Source organism: Lupinus angustifolius, chromosome LG01, assembly GCF_001865875.1.
Source record: "Lupinus angustifolius cultivar Tanjil chromosome LG01, LupAngTanjil_v1.0, whole genome shotgun sequence".
Taxonomy (NCBI): domain Eukaryota; kingdom Viridiplantae; phylum Streptophyta; class Magnoliopsida; order Fabales; family Fabaceae; genus Lupinus; species Lupinus angustifolius.
Genome location: NC_032009.1, coordinates 16723151 through 16732923, shown reverse-complemented (window position 1 = coordinate 16732923; position 9773 = coordinate 16723151). Strand labels below are relative to the sequence as shown.

General features: G+C 34.0%; 1 long non-coding RNA gene across 1 annotated transcript; it reads left to right on the top strand.

Annotated features, from left to right (window-relative positions):
• LOC109342406 lies at positions 8516-9267 on the top strand. Its single transcript, XR_002107056.1, has 2 exons — positions 8516-8665; positions 8749-9267. It is a non-coding gene; the product is annotated as an uncharacterized LOC109342406 (long non-coding RNA).

Sequence of the window (9773 nt, the reverse complement as noted above, 5' to 3'; positions counted from 1 at the left end):
GATTGTGTAGGTTGATCGTAATATCTGCTTCCGAAATATTAGCGCATCATTATATCAATCATTGCCAATACAATCTTCAAGCTAATTCATCAAACATATAAGAGCTTGAAGATCATCAACAAATCAACGTGCTTAAGTCTCAAGATTGGTATTAGACTTAGACTAGTGATTAGTTTAGGTTGAGTCTAAGGCTTAGGTAAACTCAATATATGTCTCATATGCATAAAACTTTAAATCATTTTAGTTTTGAGATATGTCATTTATAATATGTTCATGCATCACATAAATACATGTAATTTGTGCATCCTAGGCATAAACTTAGTGTTGAACATGTATAAATTAAGTGCATAACGTATTTGAGTTTTGCAAATTGAAAATACACTTAGAAATATGTTGTTAATCGATTAAGGCATGATTTAATCGATTAACATAAGTTTTTGAAAAGTTGTTGAAACTGAAAACTTGGAAAAACAGAATCAGTTACGTTTTTGAAACACGTTAATCGATTAACCAAGGTCTTAATCGATTAACTGGGTTGCTGAAGTGATTCTTTATAAACTGCGTTTTCAGAATTGAAGCCATAACTTGCATGTTGCATTTTTTAGAGTTAGAGCATATTTCGTGTTAATTGTTGCATCTATATGACATTGCATTTGTGAGATTAGAAAAGAGAGAATTCTATGCTTTAGGATTGAGAGGCATTTCATGTTTAATTTCTCATCATTTCATCTCACATGTTCATGCATTCATTGATGTTTTTGTGAAGATTTTATATTCTGTAAAATCTGCTTTTAACTAATGCATTATCATGTTATATGAGACTTGTGTTAGAGTTTTAGAGTAAGGTCTTAATTGTTAGATTTGAGCATTATAATTGCTTTAGATTACTCTATGTTTTTGTTGTGAAAAGTGTTGTAACATTGGGAATCTCAAGGTGTCTTACCACCAACGAGATTGTGTTGTATCTTCATTAGCTTAGAGTTCTTGATAGAAAGAATAGATTCTTGGTTGGGGCTACACCACAAGAAAGGTTTTCTTGGGCGGTAGGAAGGGAGTCAAACCAAAGGATAAGGTTCTTTAGTTTCAAGTAATTGTCTAAGTGTTGTAATTGGAAGAATTTCTTGTAAAACATTATTTCAATTGTAGTGAAGAAAAATCTCCCAGATCAGCCGGGAGGCCTGGATGTAGTTTGCAAGTGGACACGCAAATGAACCAGGATAAAAATCGTGGTGCAGGATTTTTCTCTCTCTTTCTCTCTTTATTGCTTTAATCGGTTACTTTGTATAGTTGTTTTAATTGCTATATTCTGTTTCTATACTATACTGGTGTAACTCTGATATTTTGTAAGCTCTGTATATTCATTTCAATCTCGGTTAATTGTCGTGCAAGAAACCGAATCTGTTTGTAATTTCTGAGCTGTTTTAATCGATTAAAGTGATTGCGTTAGTCGATTATTTGTGTTTTGTTAATCGATTAATCTGGGGTTATTTCAGCTATTCAACCCCTCCTTCTAGGTGTATTAATCTGGGGTTATTTCAGCATAATTTGTATGTGTGTGTGTGTGTGTGTGTGTGTGTGTGCGTGCGTGCGTGCGTGCGTGCGTGCGTGCGTGCGTGCGTGCGTGTATGCATGTATGCATGTATGTGTGCATGCAATGATGGATGCATGCATGCATGCATGCATGCAATGATGGATGCATGCATGCATGCATGTATGTATGTATGTATGTATGTATGTATGTATGTATGTATGTATGTATGTATGTATGTATGTATGTATGTATGCATGTATGCATGCATGCATGTATGCATGCATGTATGCATGCATGTATGCATGCATGCATGTATGCAATGATGGATGCATGCATGCATGCATGTATGCATGTATGCATGTATGTACGTATGTATGTATGTATGTAAGCTACCTTTCTTCAAGGCTAAGTAACCAAATTAAGCACATAGCATGCCATGCTCTAACTTGATTACTTTTAGCAATTCATTTTGAGCTTTTGTCTTGAATTTTGGCCTGAATTCTTATCCATCTTTGAATTTATTCTTTAATATTCAATTTCCTATAAAACTCAAAGAAAACTTGGACAAGAATTAATAAAGAACCCATTTATTTAATCATGCAAAATTCACCTAAAAAGTGTTAATTTAAGTTGGTTTTCTACAATTTGCATAGGATAAGTGCCATAGAATGATGGTGAAAAGTGTATACTTTTGGCACTTATCATGCACCTCGACATGTAAGTTAAACTATCCAGGTCCCCTACCTCAACAAGCAATATAAACTTTCCGAGTTGTATACCTTGAAGTATAACTTGAACTTTTTGAGTCCTCTACCTAGACGTGCAATTTAAATAATTTGGGTCCTATATCTCGACACGAAGTCTAACTTTATGAGGGTCATATACCTCGACATGAAATCTAAGCTTTCTAGGTCCCTTATTTCAGTGTAAAACCTACTTTCTAAGTCATGTACCTCGACGTGCCACCTAAACTTCTCGGGTCATGTACCTCGACGTGTAATCTAAGCATTACATGGTCTGTACCCATCACATGTGTGCAACCATGTTATAGTAGGCATCCTTGGTTTAACCTTTTTCTCCTCAGGTTCCGGCAGTACACTGATGTGTGTTCTTAGTTTCATGTTTGTGTCTCCAAGTACTAGTAGTACACCGACATGCGTCCTTGGTTTCACATTTTCTCCCTAATTTCTAGCAGCACATTGACCTATGTCCTTGGTTTTATGTGTGTGTCTCCAATTACAGACAAACACCTACTTGTGTCTTTAGTTGCACATCTTTCTCTCCGAGTTCTGATAATACACTGACCAACGACTTTGATTTCATATTTTCTCCCTAAGTTCTAGCATAACACTGACCTGCCTCCTTAGTTTTATCTTTGTGGCCTTAAGTTCTAGCAGTACACCTAACTGCATTCTTTGTTCACTTCCATTTTTATCAAACATTTTGAGATCAAAATCTAATCATCTTGAGGAAAACCTCAACTTAGAAAGATGACAGATACTTTCAGGCAATAAAGAGTTGCTAGGTAAATTTTTATGGGCCTTGATAAAATTAGTGTTTATTTCTTTAATAGTTATTTACCATGATATCCATCAAATCTCGGTTTGCTTACTATTAAGTAAGCAACAAGTACATAGGGGCAAATATGAACACTCAATTTTATCTAGCCTACAAAAAGCCCAAACCCTATTTTTTTACAATAAATAATTTCTACAAAAAAGGAAATACATATAATTTGAAAAATATAAAAAATAAAAAGGTAATATATTTCTAGAAGCCTGTGTCACCTTCTTCAAAATATTAGAATAAAAAAAATAACAATAAAATAGGTTTCTAGAAACCTATACTATTTTCCAATATAAAACAAAAAAATAATTAATAAAGTTACTTTTTTTTCTTTTCAAAGTTACATTTTTAAAATAAATAAAAAATGATCAAATATACTTTTTATAGTTAATTTCGAATTTATAAAAAATAAATAAGAAAATTCAGTGGAATATTCATAGGATAATACCTTTTCAACTAAATAAAAGATCTAACCTACTAACTGACTAAATAGGGTATTTATTTTCTATTTTCCTAAAAAAATATAAAAATATGCTATCATATGAATATTCCATTGGTTTTTATTATTTATTTTTTATAAATTCGAAATTAATTATAAAAAATCATTAATTATAGATTTGACCATCTTATTTATTTTGAAAATATAATTTCGAAACAGTAAAAGTCACTTTATTAATTTTTTTGTTTTGTTTTTTAGAGGAAAATATTATAGGTTTATGGAAACCTATTTTATTTTTATTTATTTTTTATTTTCTAATTTATTAAGTAACATGACTTAGGTTTATAGAAACCTATCACTTTTTTATCACTTATTTACTTTTTATGAAAATATATATGTAAATGTTTTGATAGTAAAAAATGATTTTTGGGCCTTTTATGTTCCGAATAAAAACGGATGTTCATAGTTTCCCCTCTATACATGTTGTTTACCTGGTAGCAAATAAACTGAGGTTTGGCGGATATCATGGTAAGTAACTAGTAAAGAAATGAACACTGATTTTATCAAGGCCCAGAAAAACTTATCTGATAACTTCTTATTGCTTGAAAGTGTTTGTCGTATTTTCTAAGTTGAATTGTCTTTAAGATGGTTCGAGTTTTTTCTCCAGAAGTGTGATAAAAAGTGGTACTGAACCAAGAATGCAAGTCGATACACTTGCAGAACTTGTGGACACAAAGATAAAAACCAAGGAAGTACGTTGATGTACTGCCAGAACGTGGGGAGAAAAAGATGATACCAAAGACACAACTTGGGGACACAAACATAAAATCAAGAACATAGGTTAGTGTACTACCGAAACTTGTGGATAAAAAGGTGAATTCAAAGACGTAGGTCAATGTATTGCCAGAGCTAGGAGACACAAAGATAAAATCAAGAACGCAAGTTGGTGTAATGCCGGAAGTTGGGATGAGAAAGTTGAAACCAAGGACACAAGTCAATTTACTGTAGGAACATGGAGAGGAAAAAAGTGAAATTAATGACACAAGTCGGTGTACTATTAGAACTTGGAAAACAAAGATAAAACCAAGAACACAAGTCGGTGTATTGCCGATACTTGGGGAGAAAAATATGAAACCAAGGACATATGTCAGTGTACTACAAAACTTGAAGACACAGATAAAACCAAGAACTCTGGTGCTTGAACTTGGGGAGAACATGGTGAAATGAAGGATGCAAGTCAGTGTATAACCAGAACTTGGAGACACAAGAATAAAACTAAGAATGCAGGTCGGCGTGCTGCTGAAACTTAGGGAGAAAAAGGTCAAACTAAGGACGCGAGTTAGTGTATCGCCAGAACTTGGTTGCATGCACATCAAGGGTACATACCTTCGAAAGCTTAAATTACATGTCGAGGCACATAATCTGGAAAGTGTAAGTTGCACATTGATGTACATGATCCGAAAAATTTAAGTTGCACATCGAGGTACATGACCCATAAAGTTTAAGTTGCACGTCAAGGTAGAGGACCCGAAAAGTTCAAGTTGCACATCGAGGTATAAGACCCGAAAAGTTAAATTTCACGTCGAGTTACATGACCTGAAAAGTTTGGAGTGCACATTGAGGTAAAGGACCTAGAAACTTTAGATTGCATGTCGAGGTACAAGACCTGGAAAGTTTGGAGTGCACGCTAAGGTACAGGACCCATAAAGTTTAAATTGCACATACATAACCTAGAAGGCCTAGATTTCACGTCAAGATGCAGAACTCGGAAAGTTTGGGTTGCACATTGAGGTACAAGGCTCAAAAAGCTTAGATTTCACGTTGAGGTACAAAACCCAAAAAGTTTAGATTACACGTCGAGGTATGGGACCTAGAAAATTTGGAGTGCACGTCGAGTTATAGGACCCGTAAATTTATATTTCATATTGAGGTACATGACCTAAAAGTTTTAGTTACATGTCAAGGTACATGACCCAAAAAGCTTGGTTTTGAAACAAATCTGGCAAGAGGTCTTGAAAAGTATGATTTTGAAACACGTTAGGCATGGGGTCCTGAAAAGTATGATTTTGAAACACGTCAGGCACAAGGTTATAAAAAATATGATTTTGAAACATTTAAGGCATGAGATCTAGGAAAGTATGATTTTGAAACACATCAGACACGAGGTCCTGGAAAGTATGAACTACAATACAATTTGAGTGAATACTGTCATGATATGTTTGTTTGAGATATGTGATGCTTGATATTCATGTCTATGTTTTGCTATAATGATTAATATATGGATGTGACTATGCATTGATTTGACTATTGATATGCATCAATGTATGTGTGTCATATAGAATGAGTATTATATGCTTGTTTGATTGTAATAGGATGAAGGATAAGACCCAAGCACACATGCTATAATGTATCAATCATGATGTCATATTCTTTTATTGAGGGGAACTCATCAACTTTTATGGACTGGCTAAAGTGACCATTGTTTCCGGTTGTTGATTGTTGTATTTGAATTATAACTCTTTTTCCATAAAAAATTACCCCAATTTGCTTAAAGAAACCTTTATTAAGGTGATCTATAAAACTATCCAATATAATCTTGAGGGCAATGAATAAACCCAACCATATTTCCAGTGCGGGGTGGCTATGAAATTCTTTCCAAAGTGTTAATGTTTTTGTAATAACAAAAGCTGCCCAGTGTGTTTATTGTGAGATCTCAACTTCAATTGGAAGGCTATAACTTAGATCCTCCAAAAAGCAACACTAAATTAGGTAATTGTAGATGAGTAGTAGTAAGTCTTCACCTTGAGAGTATTCATTTTCCCCTAAATTTTCCCGTTAATACCTTATGTAGATACCTTTTGTGAATTCTCTCTTTTTTCAAGGATATTAAGTCGCCTTTTTAGGTTTTCAACTTAACATCACGCTCTTTTTCTTAGGTTGTCCTTGTGGGTTTTCAACCTAGCACTCTTTTTTGTTTTATTTTAGTTTTTTATTTTCGCCTCCTTTTTTGAATCACCCCTAAGTAGGGGTGAGCATGAACCGACCCTACCTGCTCACCCGGTATGGTCCGATCATGATCAGGTCCGAATAGGGTTGGGTTTTACCAGGTCTAGAGTCAGGCTTGAGTTCAAAAATTAGATTCGATCAATATTTAGGGTCAGGTGGGGACTAAGCATGACCCGACCCATCTCATGGTCACTCACCCATCATGTTCGTATTTGTCTCTATTCAAATGTGTGAAATAATGACACATATTTGGTCGAAAGTATCACTAATAATCTAATCTTTTCATCATATATATTATTAATAATATATCAATATATTATTTTATATGTCAAATTATATATTCATAATGATAAATAATATTGAGAAAAAATTTTCAAAAATAATTATGCATTATATTTAATCAGGTCTAAGGTCGGGTTAAAATATTTACCCGATCGAAATTTAGGATTTGGTTAACTTCGGGTTTAGGGATGGGTTTGAGTTCAAAAAATGATTTAACCAAAATATAGGGCCGATTAAGGAACAAGCCTTAACCCGTCCTAAACCCGGCCCATACTCACCCCTATCCCTAAGTAAAATTGCCCTAGTTTTGGACTTCATGAAACTCTTTGATTCTAGAAAAATGGGTCCCACCCAAAATTTCTCTAGTGTGAGATACTTTAGGTTAACCTTCTACTCAAATTGTCATGCTAGGCTTTAACTTGAAAGGCCTTCTGCAAGAATCATCGCCAAAAACTGCCTCAACTTGAGTATTTATTTCTCATTTGCTTCAATATTCTTTATTTCATGCACAACTCTTTAAAAAGAAAATCTAAACACAGTGATCATACAAACTTGCCAAGTTTTTGGGTTATAAGTGGTGATGAGAGAATTGAATATGGAATTAAAGTTGCATTTGAGCATGAGTTTTTATGTGGTGATTACATTGTTGATCTTTAAGAATGGATATATTCCATGCATTAAATATGAGATATCTTTATCAAAATTTTACTGAGTGGAGTTAGTGTTTCTTTGCCATAGTATGCATCTTAAGAAAATCGATCCTCAACAAGGCCTTTTTAAGCTTGTATTGTGGTCTAGCTAAGGTTTTCTAAGAAAGAGATGTAAGGCTCAAATACGTGTTTCACATACCCTGTTCTCCTTTCTTCTATTTCTATTGTCCTATTTTTCAATAGTTTTCTGGCATGATGTTCAATTACTAGGATTCTATTGAATTTTTATAATATAATGGGTTAATGAAGTCAAAAAAAATGGTTCGTTGGTCAAAGTTCGAAATAAATTATAGAAAAATAAAAACCCGCTAAGAATCGTCAATATCTCAGTCAAAAGTTAAGACAAATGAAAAATACTATCAAAGACCGCCAAAAGAACCATTCACATTCTATCGGGGAAGGTTAAGTATGAAGAATGGTGTATGAAGATTTTATTCATTTCCTACTAATTGAATGTCAAGAAAAGCACATGAAAGATTACCCTCCCTTGACTATTGATGTTTTTTGGGTCAAAGAGAAAAAATCTCTTTTCGTAATGTCTATGGTTCAAATGTGATGACTAAGGATATCTTCTTAGTGTTTGAGACTTACCAAAGAAGCCTTGTATCATCGAAATAGAGATGATATTTATCGTAGACCTTCTTCCCATTTTCAGAGAAGTTAGAGACGACTCGAACCATAACCTCACTATAAAAATTTCATATTTAAGTTATTTAGTAATATAGTATTGATTATTCTTTTATGTAAAATTGTATATATATGGAGTTAATAATTCTTTTATATGAATCTTCAATTTTAACTTAGTAAAAAAGGACTAAGTCAAGGGACTTTTATTCTGTTTAAACACTAAAAATGAATTAAATGAAAAATGAATAAGACAAATATATTAACAAGCAATTAACTATAAAAAGAAAAAAAGTGTATGAAAAATGAATAAAATGAAATAAAGGAGTGGGAGAGGAGTAACCCCATACAGGTTTCTTGATCCCAAATTAGAAAAGGGAATTTCAATCCCTAGCCTCCCTTCTTCTTCACTTCTTTGACGACGACGGTGGCAGTTTGTGGCGAGTTGCGCTGGCTCCAGTCCTCAACGGTGGTTCCCACCTATCATCGTGGTGGTTCTCCAAATGGGTAACCATCTTCTTCACTCCTATTTTAATTAATCTTCTTCCTTATTTTATCTCATCTTCTCTCTTCTCTTCCTTCTCGGGCAGTGATGGTGATGATACATAGTCGACGATGTGTATGGTGGTTCGGTTCCTCTCTCCGATGACTATAGTAGTTTGGTTCTTCTCTCTGGTGGCTATGGTGGTTTGACGTTCTGATTTTTTTGTTCAAGATGTTTCGGTGAATGGGTTCTGCTTTGATGAAACCAATGGGTTCTTTCATACAGGTGATACATGGATAGGGAGGATTTTGGTACTCTCCTCTATGGTGGACTAAATGGGTTCAAGCTCTTGAAGGGTACAAAAATAGAGTGATGTCGATATTGATAATGGCTCACGAATTATGCCTTCAGACCACTGCAAGGTTAGTGAAGGCTAAATCGAGTAGGGAATTTTCATAGGAGATGACACTGGCATGAGGTAAAATTTACTTCATCGATTAACAAAATGCTTATAAACATGGTTACAGGATATGTGTTATTTTTTTATGTATGTGATACTGCTGGATAACAAATACGCTTTAGCTTGCAATTATATAAGCAAAGTGATGATTAACTTACCTTTGAATATGATTCTAGTCTTTGCTCCTTGCGGGTTGGCCTTATGTTCCTGATTGCTTTTTTTTTTTGTATTTGTATGATGTCCTCTGATTTGTGATATGTGTATATGGGCTCTACGTGATGGATCAGTGCCTGAACTGTCTGGTTTCAATATGTGTATATATTCTCTATTCTTGGTTCTCTGTTATCTTTATCTACTGATTTTCTTCTATGGTTGTGTTTTCATATAGTATGATGTTGTCTCCTTTTATAGCTTGTTATGAGTTACTAATTGACTTTTGAAAACCCTCTGATCTATCAAAAACATGTAACCTTCCGTGACCTATTAATTTTTTGATTTAATGCATTTGAAGCTGTCAATGAATATGGCCATTTAGTAACTGAAATAATCCCAGATTTGTGCCCTTTTGAGATTTTATTTTGTGATCAACGGCTGACTCTTTGGGTCAATCACATGAATGCTCTTGATATTTATATTTTTGCCTTTCTAGTGATTCCTGATTGCTTTTGGTG